The sequence below is a fragment of the Panthera tigris genome, chromosome B1 (assembly GCF_018350195.1).
Source record: "Panthera tigris isolate Pti1 chromosome B1, P.tigris_Pti1_mat1.1, whole genome shotgun sequence".
Classification (NCBI taxonomy): domain Eukaryota; kingdom Metazoa; phylum Chordata; class Mammalia; order Carnivora; family Felidae; genus Panthera; species Panthera tigris.
The window spans coordinates 15,211,333-15,227,552 of NC_056663.1; the positions used below are offsets into that span (position 1 = coordinate 15,211,333).

Here is a 16,220-nt window from a genome sequence, read left to right on the forward strand (position 1 = left end):
CGTGAGTTCGAGCCCCGCGTCGGGCTCTGTGCTGACAGCTCGGAGCCTGGAGCCTGCTTCTGATTCTGTGTCTCCCTCTCTCTCTGCCCCTCCCCTGTTCATGCTCTGTCTCTCTCTGTCTCAAAAATAAATAAATGTTAAAAAAAAAAAATTTAAAAAAAAAATAATAAATAAATAAAATAAAAATAAATAAATAAATAAACTTTAAAAAAAAAAAGGAAGTTTTGTTGCTGCTGCAAGCAAAGGAAAGCTGGCTTGAATGAGCTCAGGTGAAGTGGAGACCACCCTCGAGAGGCATGGAGATAGCCGTCTCCCTCCAGAGGGGAACAGGAAGCAGCTAGGCCTCAGAGACAACTGTCCCAGCAGGACCCTCCCACCATCTCTCAAGTCTACTTCACTCTGACGTTGGCTTTAGACTCTCCCACTGGCTCTTCTAGGTAAGTAACCTGTCTTGGGCAGCTCCCGGGCCTCCTGTTCCCAATCAGTGCTGCGATCCTCCCTTCATTCCAATTCACGAAGTCCAGGGAGGCATTCTTATTGGCCGGGCTTGCACAGGTAGGCCCTCAGGACCGACCACTTGGACCAGGGCTGAGATAGTCTGACTGGCTGAACTTGGGTACACCTGGATCACGTAGCTCAGGGAAGGCACAGGCTGGGGACCCACAGCTGTCTCCTGAGGCCCAGCACTAAGTATCAGAGCTCCTCATAGACAATGAGGAGAGTGACCACAGGTTACCCCTCTATGCAACCACCACCCCACGAGTTAGGGCTGGGTACGGGAAGGGGGACGCAGTCCTCAGCTTATAGTGTGGGTTAGAGGGGTCAGAATCACCAAATCCCAGAGGCTTTAGGGAAAGGAAGTATTTCCAAAACATGGAGTCTGAGGCAGGAGCATCAAACAAGAATAGTAATAATCATAATAGAAAGAATAGTAATAATCATAATAGAAGAAGTAGGAGTGATAAGAAAAATAATACCATTCATCGAGCCTCTATTTTGTGCCAAACATATAAAAGCACTTGACATGTACTATTTATACCTTTATAATCCTGTGAGGTGGTGCCATTAGGCCTATTTTGCAGTAAGAAAATTAAGGTTCACCAGATATTAAGACACTCTCCTATAGCTTTTCTATAAGCACCAGAAGTGGTTTGAGAAAAAGCCTTTTTGGAGGGATCATGCAGAGCCTCTGGATGGGGAGGTTTGTTAAAAAAATAAGCCAGCCTGGAGAGAGTCAGTGTAAAACCTAGGAAATTTTTGTTGGGGCGGGGGGGGGGGGGGGGGGGGACAGTCCTGATTCACCTGTTGTTCCAACATCTGTATTACTAGCACTTCCTTTCATTCTCAAAAGCAGTGATGTGCTGATCAATGTTTAAAAGCAGGTCTCAATATAGATACATGTGTGGATATGTATAGATAATATGCGTATGTCTGATATGTGTATATCTGATATAACACAACATATGTACATCTGATACAAAGGATGTGTAATATGCAATCTACAAATAGTAATATACACTACACTTTGTTGAAAATTCCATCTGTCCAATTAATTCTCAAAGAATGCTTTTGTTGGTTTTTGCCAAAATCTTATATTCTTAGCCAACCTACAGGTTCGACCACGATTTGACCAATGGAGTTGCACTGTTTTCCCGCTCAATTGCTAACAGAAAACTGCTCATTCTCTTCCCTATAAATTTATTGTAATTAAATATAATAGGTGACCCACCATTGAACTATTTCTCTTTCTTGTACATATTACACTCTCAGCTTCAGTGCTATGATTGCAATAGTGCCAGCCATATTCATATAGTTACAGGGATGACAACATTGTCCAAATCTGCATTATTTAACAGCAGCTGTATCTGACACCTGGCTCCAGAAACTACAGAAACATTAAGCAGCAGACTCATTGCTTGCTGCCAGTACGAGCCAGCCTAGGCGTGCCACTAAGACAGTGCCCAAGTCCAGCAAGGTATCACAGCCCTGCCCTACCTTTAGGAGAATATTTCCAACCGTCCCTCCATAGCTGCAATGCTGGTGACTGTCACATTATGATATTAGGGACCAGCCAGGCAGAGGGAGAAAGGAAAGGTCCACGGGAGAGGCTCTGCCTCCCAATCCATGACCTGGGATCTGGGTTATGTGGACCCTGCAACTTTTAAACCGTTCCTCACTGATGAACAGATGCGGGGGTGGGGCTCAAGGACAACTTAGGAGACGCTGCCCCTGTGAGCTAAATGAACTCATGTAATTTTCTGGGTGTGCCATTTCTCGACTTTTTACAACCAGGGAGTAAATGTTCTGACAACTTCCCTGTGCCTGGGAACAATCTGATGCTGTACTTACAAAACCAACTTTATTTCACATTTCTAGAGGCTTTGTAGTACAGGGAAAAGTGACTCCCAACTTGGACACTTAGGTAAGTAAGGTCTTCAATCTCTCACAATACCACTTCTTTAGCTAGAAATAGCAACAGCACTAATACTTAATGCACAATCTTGTGCTTTCATTAATTTGAGATGCTTTAATGAATTAATTAATTGAGAATTAAATGAGGTAACATACATGAGGGAATCCTTGGAAACTACAAACGTAAGACACTACAAACGTAAGACACTATCGCTGTTATGCTGTTTAAATGTTACTAACATTTAAAAGTAGTGGCATCAGTAAATACAGCCGACAGAGGTGCAGTTATAGGTCACACAGGAACATGGGAGAAGCAAGAACTGGGTCTTTGTTATGTTTTGAAATTTCCTGTTCATGATTAGGACAGAGCAAAGATATGAATACTTCAGGAGGTTCAAAATAAAAAAAAAAAAAATCCCCACTATTCTAGACTAAAAGCTTAATGTTCTCCAAGTTAGTTTTTCCAATTATTTGAGGTTTTTTTTTAATGTTTTTATTTATTTTTGAGACAGAGGCAGAGCATGAGCAGGGGAGGGGCAGAGAGAGAGGGAGACACAGAATCCGAAGCAGGCTCCAGGCTCTGAGCTGTCAACACAGAGCCCGACGTGGGGCTCGAACTCACGGACTGTGAGATCATGACCTGAGCTGAAGCCGGACGCTTAACCGACTGAGCCACCCAGGCGCGCCAATTTGAGATATTTTTTTAACGTTTATTATTTATTTTTGAGAGAGAGACAGAGCATGAGCGGGGGAGGGGCAGAGGGAGAGGGAGACCCAGAATCCAAAGCAGGCTCCAGGCTCTGAGCCATCAGCACAGAGCCCGACGCGGGGCTCGAACCCACCAACTGTGAGATCGTGACCTGAGCTGGAGTCAGACGCTTAACCGACTGAGCCACCCAGGCACCCCTATTTTAGAATTATTCTAGACAAATGAATAATGTTCCATATATAATACTCCCATACCATTACCCATCTTTACATTCCCAGTTCTCAGTTCAACAATTTTTCTACGGAGCCTGTCCTCCAGGTCAGACACTGTACTAGGTTTGGAGGATTCCTGTCCTTGAAAAGTTCCTACTAAGTCTCTTTCTAAAAACTAAGAATATATAGGTTTTTATGTGAACCACGACTCACTCCCATCATGTGATGTCTGAGTGCTCAGGTGTAAGGACCTTGTCATGCCAGCCCTCAACCGAGAGGAAACGCTCCATCAACAAGGAGACACTGGGGATACAAGAGAAGGACTCAGTCTCAGCTGAACGGGGCCTCCGTGTGCCCGAGCCTGCACCCTCAGACGTGGAACAACGGGAGAGGCTAGCTTCTGAGAATGCCCCAGAAAACAGGGCGGCCAGCAAGGCGTTCTGTGAAGCAGAAGACTGCATTCGCTAAGTGTGGGGGGTTGTGGGCTTGCTCGCTCGTGCCTTCATTCTCAGTCCAAAACTGAATGCTGTCGGTCTTTGCTTTAGCTGAGGCTAGTAATGCAAAACATCAAACCAGTAATTTGCTTTAACTGTGTCACGTTAATGGACTGTAAACTGACAAAAGGACTCCTTAACATTCAACAGCTTCTAGCTCAATTTGAAACAAATAAAAAAACATTTAAATGTAAATCTAGTAGGTTTATAATTATTGTCTAAATAAATAGACTTATCCCCTAATGAACAGGCTACATAGCACATGTATTTCTAATCCTCAATCAATCACTACCAAAATAAAGGTCACTTGGTCACTTACTTTGGAGAAGACTTTTTTTAAGCATTGTGTCATAATCACTGATGGGAGGGAAATTGAGCCATATGCTTCTTCAGCCTGGGGAACGTTCATAATCTTTGGCCCAGTAATCTTCTCTCTAGGAATCCAATTTAAGGAAGAAATTAGATATATGGAAAAGATTTACATACAATATGTTCACATGAGTACTATCATAATAAAAACATTGGTTATAAAATTATATTTTGTCAACAGAATTGAATATTGAGAAACCATTAAACGGGATGTTTCCAAAATGTTTTAGGAATATCTAATGTTTACAAAAATAAATAGGGTGTAAAACTTTATAATGAATAAAATGCCATATATAAGATACATACTATATTTATTATGTATTTAATAATACATATATAGGCACACACCTATCACACAGAAAAAAATCGGGAAGAAAATACACTAAAAATACTAATGGTAGTTTTCTCTAGGTGGTGGGATTATGAGTGGCTTTTATTTTTTAACACTGCTTTTCTGTTTGTTCAGGTTTCCCTAATAAGCCCGAAGATCGGCCGAGAATAAAGAATATGTTGGCCAGGTTGACACATAGTTCCTATGACAATTATACATACAGCTGTAAAATAATAAACTGACATCATTTTTAATATCTTAACATAAATATCTAGTGGCAAAAAAAAAAAAAAAGACCATGATGAAAAATTTGTCTAGTAAAGAAAAGTAAAATGATAGGGGAAAGAATCATCCAGAATTCCACCCGTTGGAGGGAAATGCGATCAATATCCCGTGACTGATTGAGTGGGTGGGTGGCTTTGCGCTATGCCGTGGAGTCCTACATTGGCCATGGCTGTCACCCTGGAGAGTAGGGACTGACTGGGTCCTCCCCTCCAGGTGGGGGACTGAAACAGAACCCCCTTCCCCACTTGAATCAATCCTTGTGCATTTGAGACTTTCATGTAATACTCCACTTGAAGAAAGGCTCCATGGAAAAACAAGTACTAAGAGAACTGGAGGCCTCACTATTCAACCTCCTCCCTAAAGCTAAACCCTTAGGTTGTTTCTAGTTTTTCTCTAACATAATGGCAGATTGAGGATAATGATCATTTTCTAAAGCTCTTGATGTGCCCAAACCACACAGACAAAGGTCAACCAGTTTATACTCCCATCAGCTTGGTCATCTTACAGTACCCTTACCTACACCAAGCAAAAAAATTTTTTAATTTGTTAATTTGATATATATATATATTTTTTTTTTAAGGTTTATTCATTTTTCGGAGACAGAGAGAGCATGAGCCTGAAAGGGGCAGAGAGAGAGGGAGACATAGAATCCGAAACAGGCTCCAGGCTCCGAGCTGTCAGCACGGAGCCCAATGCGGGGCTCGAACTCACCGGCCGTGAGACCATGACCTGAGCTAAAGTCAGATGCTCAACCGACTGAGCCACCCAGGCGCCCCTTGTTAATTTGATATATTTAAACTACAGTCTCTCATTTGTTCTTACCCATCTTAAAAACCGTTTCATCTTCTTTGGCTACCTCTTCCAAGAACTCTTCCATCAGCAGAATCCCTCTGAGGAGGATGTGGACACCCCCCGACTGAAGTGCCTGGAGCTGTCCACGCAGCTTGTGCTTGGATTTTCTTCTCCCTAGGCCCCAGGTCAGCCACATGACGCTACTTCAGAAAGGGCCAAACTTGTGGAGGAAGTTTCCCTCTGAGAAACGCCAGGTGCCGGATCTAACATCCCCCTTCCTTCTGAAACACTCTCCAGGACCACAGAATCTTGGAAGTGGATGATGCCCTGAAGAGTAGTCTTCCTTCGGCCTCTGGTTACAGAGATAAAGGCTCCGAGCCCTGCAGTGGGAAACAAGTGTACCAGTGAATGATAGAGCCAGGACCAAGACCTGGGTGTCCTGGGGGTCTTAGCCCAGGGTTCTTCCCACCGCCAGCCTCCAGCTGCCTCTGTAACCATCAAACAGCAGCCAAAGTGAACCCTGCTCCTTCATCCTATCTGATCACTTTCTAGGAAGGGTGTGTCATCATCATCCAGCTGGAAGAATAAATCACAAGGGATCCTGATCCAGGGGGTGAATAGAAGCTGAAATCTACCTCAAGCAGAGGGACAGAAATTCAAAGCAGAAAGAAGACAAATTGGTAGATGTTCCCCTGAAACTGGCAAGTTCCTAGAACTCAACTTTAAAGTCAGCCTACGAATGACCACTAGGCGGAGCTCTATTTTCAAAATAAAGCCTTAATCTTTGAGCTATGAACTGGCTTTCAGCTCAAATGGTTGAAAATATCAGCTTAGTGCAAGGATTTGCTCACCAAATCCACTGGTTCCCGTCCAGATTTTATGCCAATCTAAAGTCTATAGTCTGTAGTGCCCCCATGAGCTAAACCTTTTGGTCCCTCGATTACTGTCTTAAAAGTAAATACAATGGATGTGTGTGTGTGTGTGTGTGTGTGTGTGTAAAATAAACCTGAACAGAGAAGTTACAAAACATGTATTTATCTCGGCAACAGAGGATTTTAAATATATATTTAAAATGTATTCTAACATATGAAATATATATTTTATATTATGTAAATACAATGTAAAATATACTTAATATATATTTATGTGTAATTATATTCAGATATATTTAAATGTGTTTTAATATACAAAATATATGTTTACTGCATTCTATATAATTGCATATGTTATATATTTAAAATTCTTTCTGCTGTTGAGTGATAAATACCTACTTTGTAACCCCAATTATACATAAGATATCTATATATTTATATGTACTGTGCTAAATATATTTTATATAATAAAATATTTTAAAATACATATTTGAAATTTTCTCTGTTGCTGAGTGCTAGATACATACTTTGTAATTTCTCTGGCTGTTTTCCCTGTAATAATCACCGAAAACCCTGAACACACAGAAAAGCCTTTTTATTGACCCATTCAAGGTATTTAATTCTATGTTTCCCTAGTGCGTATCTGTTCACATAGAGGTGAAAATAGAAAAGAATGGGAGGGATTAAATTTAAAGAGAAATAGGCATTGGCTGATGTTCCTTGCTGAATTAGGGCAGAAAGCAAAAAACAAAAAAACAAAAACAAGAGTCTATTGTACCTACGAGGAAGAAAGGCTTTAAATAGTCCCAACCAAATATGAAAATATAACAATCTTCTTGTAATTCCCTTTAGTGCTAGTTTTAACATACAGATTGAGGGGTGAAAAAAGCATATATTTAGTACTCCTTCCTTATTTATGCTGCTTTGAGGAAAATCATCTCAGCGTGAAACATAAGAAAATAATAAATTGGGAGGTTTTCATGAGATCTGATCAGCAGCCCTAAAATGCAACTTTTCTCAGCCTCCCAGGAGAAAACAAAAAGCAAAATCACACACCCTCACCAAAACCAGGCTTGACAGACAACCTCATGGAAGATTCAGACAGACTCCATTAGCTACAGGGCAGAGGGAGCTGGGCGGGGAAAACGCCTACTGACATGCTCCTTGTCAAGGCATACTTATCCAGGGTTTCACTTCTGGAGACTGAGGCCACTGAAAAAGGTCAGAAGCCATTCCCATATGTCTCCACAGGACTGCGGATCCGAACTCTGAAACAACCAGAGAGGCACACAGGTGCTACTCTTTGAGATAATGAGTTCTTGGTGATTCCACTGCCCATCCCATGCTTCTTTTAGTCTCGGTCCATTCAGACATAGGAACTGAGAAAACACCAAACCGTGCAGAAAGGAGGAGGAACCGAGGGTAGCTCATCACACTGGAGGAAAAACAGTCCCCACAAGTAAAGTTCACTAAGTAATAGAAGAGTGGGAAAGAAACCTGTTTAGCAGGATAGAGGCACCTAAGTTTTCCAGGCACTTCTTGGATTCCAAATACAGTATCAGAGAACCAATCAGCTAGGAGGAGCTGGAGATGTGGTAAAACAGAACTTCTCGGGGTGAACATCAGCCGGGAACTGGGAACAGGAGCTTGTGATGTCCCTCTGGCCAGCGCTCAGAGAATGAGACTGCACACAAGCAGATGTGACCACACACAATCAGCTTGCTCTCTCTTAACAGACACCAACTGTATACAGATGCCACCACGTTCAAGGATGAGTAAATACGGGGGGTAGGAACCCTACAATGGGGAGCTAATTGTAAAAAGCAACAGAAAATAGGAAAGGGAATTCATCTTGATGATCCAGTAGAATAATAGCCCTAAAAATAATAAGTAAGCTACAGCAGAATCCACAAGATTCAACAAACTGGCATCCTCTATAGGACATAAAAAGATATTACCTCTATTTAGCAAAAGCAAAAAAAAAAAAAAACAAAAACCATAAAGAATAAGTGGAGATGAAAATGGAGTGATACAAGATAAACTAATACTTTCCACAGATAATTATGAACCCAACATAAGCCGAGCACTGTGTTAGGAGTGGAGAGCCCAGAGATAGGAGAAACAGACGTAACCTGCTTTTGCTGCAACTTATACTTTGATGAGATTCACAGACAATAAAATAATAAACAAATAATTTAACATGTGATAACTGCTATGCAGAAAACCAAAAGGGCGCTGATTTAGGGAATAACGGGGGGCACCTACTTAGATAAAGGCATCAGGGAAGGCTCCTGGAACGGGGTGGTGTTTACTCTGAGCCAGCTTTGAGAAGAGCAAGTAAAGAACATTACTGGCAGAGAAAGTAGAAAGCAGCTTGCTGTAAGGTGAAAAAAGGATTCTGCCTGCTTGAGGAACCTAAAAAAGAGCAGTGTGCGTGGTGAACAGTACAAGATCAATTTGGAAACACAACACCGGTCAGTCACATAGGACCTTTACTGCCAGGAAAACCATTTTGGATTTTAAATATGAAACAAAGTTACTGCGTGTCAATACATATGTATATGTGTGTGTGTGTGTGTGTGTGTGTGTGTGTGTGTGTGTGTATGTGTATTTATCTGCGTACATACATACATATATACATATATATTTAAATACATATATTAATTACTACTGCATAGAGAATGGACTAGAGACCACAGAGGAAGCAAAAAGATAGAGGGTCTCAACTCAGGGAAGAGATAACAGTGCCTGGAACTGAAGTAATGATGGACAGTAGGAGGGAGACGAATGGGCAGTTTAAAGAGGCAGAGGGCAGGGGCGCCTGGGTAGCTCAGTCGGTTAAAAGTCTGACTTCGGCTCAGATCATGATCTCACAGTTAGTGAGTTCAAGCCCCATGTCGGGCTCTGTGCTGACAGCTCAGAGCCTGGAGCCTGCTTCCAATTCTGTGTCGCCCTCTCTCTCTGACCCTCTCTCCCACTTGCGCTCTCTCTCTCTCTCAAAAATAAACATTAAAAGAAAATTAAAAAAAAAAAAGAGGCAGAGGGCAAACTCCTGGGATGCAGAGGAAAAGGGAGCAGCAGAGATCAAAAAGATAAGAAAGATGACTGAGAATACAAAACTCTTTTCTGGATGACTGGTATTTCTAAAGGAGAAACCACAGCAATTGAATGAAAATGATGAAGATAAAGGGATATTTTCCTGAAACAAACAATACCCAACTCTAAAAATGTAAAAGTTCATCCTTTTCCAAGGAAAATTAAGAGTACAGCTGCTGGACATTTCCTTGAGAAATGCCTGAATTTACAAAATAAATAAAAGTTCAAAGTTATCTGTAGAGAAAAATGTGAAATCAGTGTGGCTTTGGACTTTTGTTCCATAACAGGAATTCCCAGAAGGCCGTAGAACAACATCATAGCAAGTACAACTCAAGAATTCTACAACAAGCTAATATTGCTACTCATAAGAGAAAAGGACAAAAAGGTATTGTCACATCTGCAAGGGCTAACAAAATGGTACCCATAGAAAAATCACTCATCCCCCTGTCTAAAAAGGGATAACTCAAAAATGGAGAAGTTATGCTACGGAAGGAATAGGAACATTTTAAATTCAATCATAGAAATAAGTCTGAAAGGATGTATTAAATATATTTTCTTTTTTTAATTTTTTAATTTTATTTAAGAGAGAGAGAGAGAGAGAGAATTAATCTTAAGCAGGCTCCATGCTCAGCACAGACCCCAGGATCCTGAGATCATGACCTGAGCTGAAACCAAGAGTCAGACACTCAATTGAGCCACCCAGGCACCTCAAATATACTTTCAAAATTAAGAGCAAATGAGTATGTACGTTATACATCAAAGAAAAGTTATACAATGAAAAAAACATACTGCTAATAAAAATGTTATCTAAAATCCCACTTATTGACAAGAATCAGGAAACGTGAGTGAAATTTTTGACAGTAAGTGAAAATACTCTGACTTGTTTTGGTGCATAATTGCACAATTGTTTTGAAGAAAATGAATAGGGTGATGGTTTAGACATGGGGCAGGGAAGAGACCTACTTAGATGGAATAGCCAGGGAAGATCTCTCTAAAGAACTACAAGTTCCTTCTCTTCTGGAGCACAGGTGCTCTGAGAGGACAGAACATTTATATGTTGGCCTCACAGTATTTAATTAGGTACAGAATTGACCCGGTTGGAAAGATATCACACAACCAGAACTCACAGCCAATACAGAAATGAAAATTAAAAGCACTTTATTCCTTAATCAGCTAAACAGAGCAGACAGCTTCTCCCTCATCTTATAATTGAAATAGGGTGATACTTTAGTGAATATGGACAGAACTGTTAGCATATCATTCAAGTTAAATGGGTTTAACTTTATTCTGTATCCTGTCATTATAAAATTGAACTGAGTATCTGCTTATAAAGAAGGGCAAAGAGCTTTTCTGGAATACTGAAAAGTTCATGTTCATAGTTTCAAGGGCAATTGGCTTAGAACCATCACACCATGAGTATTTTTTATAGGAAACTACATTGGTTTAAATTTTGGTTGTAGAACATTGCTTGTTCTCTTAAAATTGTAAACAGTGGGGAATTCAATATCCACTTAGATCAGAAGCGGGCAAACCTTCCCTGCAAAGGGCCAGATAGGAATTGTTTTTGGCTAAGCAGTTATATAAAATACATAGATGAATGGGTGCATCTGGCCAATAAAACTTTGTTTTAAAACTGGGGAGCAGGCTGGATTTGGCCAGGGGCCATAGTTTGCCCACCAATGATTTAGATGATTCTACCAAACCAGTCTTCTCAGTTCGTGGAACTTATTTCTCTAATGATCATGCTCCCTGACCTGCCTCAGCCACTTTCATGATCATACCCTGAGGCACAACCACACCATTTCTAATAACTGACACTCCTCCATAACCTCAATCCGTCTGGCCCACTCATGGACCACCACTCTGATCTTTCCTCCCTACTCTCTCTAGAACCCAGACTCATAATCCCTTGACCCCATCAGGTCCTTCAACCCACTGGTCCTGCCCTCTCTATACTGTCCTTCATACCCGGCTGTCCATCTGCCCTCCCCGCTACAGACTTCAATCCCATGGGAAACCATCACCGTCCCTCCTTTGCATAAACTTCCGGCTCCCTCCACCTTCTTTTGCTCTGTCACTCACTTGGCGAAACGACAACCCTATTTAAATCCAGCTCTCCACATACTGTGGAGCTCAATGTGCCTGGAGGAAGTCCCAAAGCCACACTGACTGGCCCTCTTAATTCATGACCATAAATCTCAAGTGAGTATTTTCTGTGCCATTTTCCTAATGCGGCCAGTCTCCCACTCTGACTTCACACCTCCTCCACCACCATCACGAGCCCATGACAAGGCTTATCATTTCACTGCATGACTAGAAGCTAGAAGAATAAAACCTCTACAAACACATGCCAGCCAGCCGGGCCTTCCCTCTTCACATTCCTGTCTTCTTCACTCGTGTGCTTCACTCGTGTGCATTCTAGACCCCATGACCTCTTATCTACTTAAGGACCCCAGTCCAGCAATGCCCCCTTCTCTCTCCAAGGTCTCTACTGAATCACTACTAGGAGTATTCAAACAGCTGCTATGTCTCCTATCATCTAGCTATCAGTCATTCTGGGTGGGGTTGGGGGTGAGAGTGGGTGGCAGGGCAGAAGTCCCTGCTCTGAATAGGAAGGGCAAATCGGGCAGAGCCAAGCTGTCCTCATCCAACAGACAGAACCAGGGCAAAGGAAGATGGAAACCACAGCGTAGCCCCAAGACTGCCCCATTCCCATCCCTCTAACTTTCCAGGCAGGTTCTGAAAGAAAAAGAAGTCCAGTTGGTGCCAGCTAAATTCACTTGAAAAGGCAAAGAGCTTAGTCTAGTTTCCAACGGCCTGGGGACTGTGACCTGAGCCCAACTCAGCCTGGGAAGAGAATTTAGATGCTTGTCAGAGAGGCATATGCTCACTCACTTCTAAGCTCCTGAATTTTATGGCTCTTTTTCTTCTCGTTCTATGGAACAATCTTTAGAAAAAAATTCCTAATGGTCTTGATCGAAATCAGAGAAAAAGGATGCTTTTCTTTTCCAACAGTTGCACCAGAACAGCTCAGGTGCTGCAAATGCTGTGAGGCCAGGCGTGATGGCTGCTGGATCTGGGAGGACATGCGGCACACCCAGGGGGGGACAGGGGAGGCGGCAGGGAAGGGTAGCAGCTTGGGTTGAGCTCCTTCTCACTGGCTTGGCTCTCCCATGCTGGAAGGAGGGAGGGCCTTTCCAGTCCCAAGAGAATTCCAGAAGTCAGTTTACACGTTGGGAGAGAGGAGATGGGAGCCCATCTGGTGCTCTGTGCCTGGCATGGGGAATCCTGTGACGTCAGGTGGGTAGAGCGGACTCCTGGAAAAATGGCACAGTGGGTAAATCAACCATTGTCACATGTAGCCATGCCCTGCTCAGGACCTTTGGGCATCTAATCCCCACTAATTCAAGGCTTCGGGCCAACTTGGGCATCTTATCGTGGTATCTCACCGATGCCTGTCCTAGCAATGCCCATGTTTCAGATTTTCCCAGACCTTCAGCCTCCTTCCACCTCTGGATTCCCTGCTTCCTAAGTACATAGAGCCTACTTGACAGCTGTGCAGCAGTATTCTGATACAGTCACCACAGAGTCCAAAGAAGTCCTTACTGCTCTTTGTGTAAGATAGCTGGATTTTTGGTAGATATACCCAAGAGAAAACTGAGGAGCAAACTGAAGGCTGAGAATTTCTGGGTCATTTCCTCAGCACTGGATAGTCACTAGTGGGTTTTAGTCAACCCACGCAGAGGCTCTGCGACTGCCACATATAAATGTCACAAAAATAAGAGATGCACTTTCAACATCACCTACGGCCCTTCCGGACCGGTAACCATGGCAACACCAGCGGCACCCTGAAGAAGCGTGGCGGATTCCTCCAGGCCCTGACATGGGTTCCTTCATCTGTCTCCCCCTTCCGCTGTTCTACTCCTTTTTATTTTCCTCTTCGCCCCGTTGATTCTTTCCTGACCCTCATATTCTGGAATTATTTCTGCCAAACAGGTGCATGCCAGAATGTCAACCCCCTGAGGGCAGGCAGGGTTTCTTTCTGCCTTGTTCCCTGCTGTGCCTGCTGTATCTAGGACTGTGCCAGGCACACAGTGGGTGTCCTCTTTGGTGCACGAATGAACGAACGCACTAGGAAGCTAAGAGCGTTGTCATCGCATTTTTATAACCCACCAGGGTTACAGGCCGAAGCCCCCTGCTTTCTGGATGCCTCACAGGGATATCAACAATAAGTAACGATTTTCTAGAATCTCACCCTTCCTCCAACAATAGGTCTCCACCGAGATGAAAACTTCCTTTGCGAATCTCTATTTTCGAGGACGACCCGCTTCTGAGCACGGCCAGCTAAGCCCAGAGGCAAGCTCGGAGACCTGGGAGCCCACGCGGCCTTGGGCGTGGGTTTCCGGACAGAATCTGCACACAGGCCTGGGAACACTACTGGACTACACGGCTTCTTCCTCCTGGCTCCACGCTTATTCCACATGCTGAAACCGCTCAGCCGAGACCCACGTCCCGCCCTCTCTAGTGAAAGTCATCAGGCGTGGCTGTCGTAAAATATGGCTACTGTAAAGGGTGGATGCTGTAAAGCGCGGCTGTCGTACTGGCCGGAGGAGTCCTCTTCCTCTCCATCGCAGGGTGGATTTGTTCTGCAAATGTGCCCGGAGCCGCTACCGTGTAGGCGCTTCTGCAGCCCCGAGATGCACACGCCGAAGGGGCGCAGGGTCCAGTGATGGTCCCCGAGCAGACACTCCACGAAGCACTTAACCGTGCGTTTGCTCATCGGATCCCCCGAAGAACCCTCGGGGTCACATGCTGTGGTTAGCCCCTTTCGCAGATCAGGGGACTGAGGTTTAGCTAAATCAAATGACTCGCCCACACCACACGTTATTGAATGGAGGACCCAGGATGTGAACCCGCAGTCTGCCTGGCAAGAAAATGTGTTCTTTTCTGCAGACAACTCCAGGTGAGGGTGACAAGAGTTAGGCACAGTGCTTCGGCTTTGCGCTCCGCGAAGTCTTCACCACAGGCTTACTTCGGGAAAGACCTGTCTCAGTTGTGCACACCTTGCACATCGAAACAGCTGGGTAAAAATGTGTTTTGCTCATGCACCCTTTGTTTTAAATATGTAGGGAACTATAGCACAAATGAGTGTTTGTGAGCGCTCTTGGAAATGTAAATATAATGTATTTTTGTTTCTGAGTTACAACCCACTTACAAGGGGCATTTTGGTCTTTAGCCTGTTTATTGAATCAGGCACTTTTCTGAACTTTCTTTCTAAAAGAGAAGGAAAGGAATGAGCATTATTGAATGTTCATTAGATGCTACCCACTTTACAGAATGGCTCCATCTAATCCAGCGGCCCAAAGGGAGAGAGGCCCTTCCCTCATTTTAGAAGTGAGGGAACGGAAGCTTGACCGCGGATGGCAGAATCGGGATTCCGACCCAGTTCCAGTGCCAAAGCTGCGCTGTTTCCGTGGCCCCTCTGAGTTGGCCGGTGTCCTCCGCATGTGGCGCGTCCGGGGATGGGCTGAAAGTGGGCGGTCACTCCCCCAAATGCTCCCGCGGGGAGGAGATATCATGTGGTCAGTGCCCAGCACAGCACAACCCTAAATATCAGCTGTATGTGTTGAGTGAGGCCACCCCCCCCCCCCCAGAATCAAAAGGAATGCTGGTTTAAAAACTACTGTTGAAGATATTCAACATGAAAGGGAACCACCACAAGCCAGTGACAGACAACTTGGCCAAACTAGCCAGGCTCCCCTGAGCCCACTTCTCAACTAGGCCTCAACCTTGGCCTATAAAGACCTGAACAAAACACCAAAATAGTTTCTAACGGCTCAAGGCCACATCCCTAGGATGAGCCTAAGCCCCCGCTTAAAGTGCTTGTCTGAGAAAGCTCAAGGCCACCAAAAGAATTTACTGTTTCCCAAGCCAACACTTGAAGGTGGGGCTCTCGTTCCCCCTTCTCTGTGGAAGGGTAGGGGCCCAACTTTGATAAATTCCAGTTGACAAACCCAGATGGGCTTCACATGCACCAACCCGCACTTCTCACTTTTTGTTATTTTTCACTTCCCTGCCTCTGTTGAACCCCGCTCAGCCCCCTCCGTGTTGCCTCGTTCCTTTAAAATGCTCGGCTATTTCTGTACCAAAGTTGAGTTCAGTCCACACTGGGCTTTTCCCTATGACGATGGTGTACTACCGATTAAAATCTGTCTTTACCACTTTAGTGTCCAGCTCTGTTCACCTTTGACACTAGTCAGTTGTGGCAAACAGAGCTGCGTCCCCCCCCCAGTGATTGTCACTGTTAATACTCCCCTGCCCCCCACCCTGGCTGCTGTCCCCCCTGTCCCAACCCCAACACTAGTCTCAGCAGTCACTCCCCCTTGCCCCCCACTTGCCCCTTCCTCTGCCCTTCCTCCTGGGTTTATACTTCACATTTCCAGGACAAAAAATAACAGCTGCCTAGAGTTGGGCTGTGGCATGAAATAAAAAAGTGTTTGGGCCAGATGGGTGTTCAGGCTACTGAAAGAGTGCACCCAAGCCCTACTCTTTCACATCTGACGTAGAAGTTTATGAAGGGGATTGGGAGAAAGCACACTTCTTAGAGCCCAAGAATTGGGTGCTGCCGGGAAAGGGGACATTGCTGGG

At 44.0% G+C, this 16,220-nt stretch overlaps 1 long non-coding RNA gene across 1 annotated transcript; it reads right to left on the reverse strand.

Annotated features, from left to right (window-relative positions):
* Positions 1-4,152: 4,152 nt before the first annotated feature.
* On the reverse strand, positions 4,153-14,096 carry LOC122237605. The gene is made up of 3 exons (XR_006216184.1): positions 13,828-14,096; positions 5,635-5,984; positions 4,153-4,261 (listed from the first exon to the last, which is right to left on the reverse strand). It is a non-coding gene; the product is annotated as an uncharacterized LOC122237605 (long non-coding RNA).
* Positions 14,097-16,220: the final 2,124 nt, after the last annotated feature.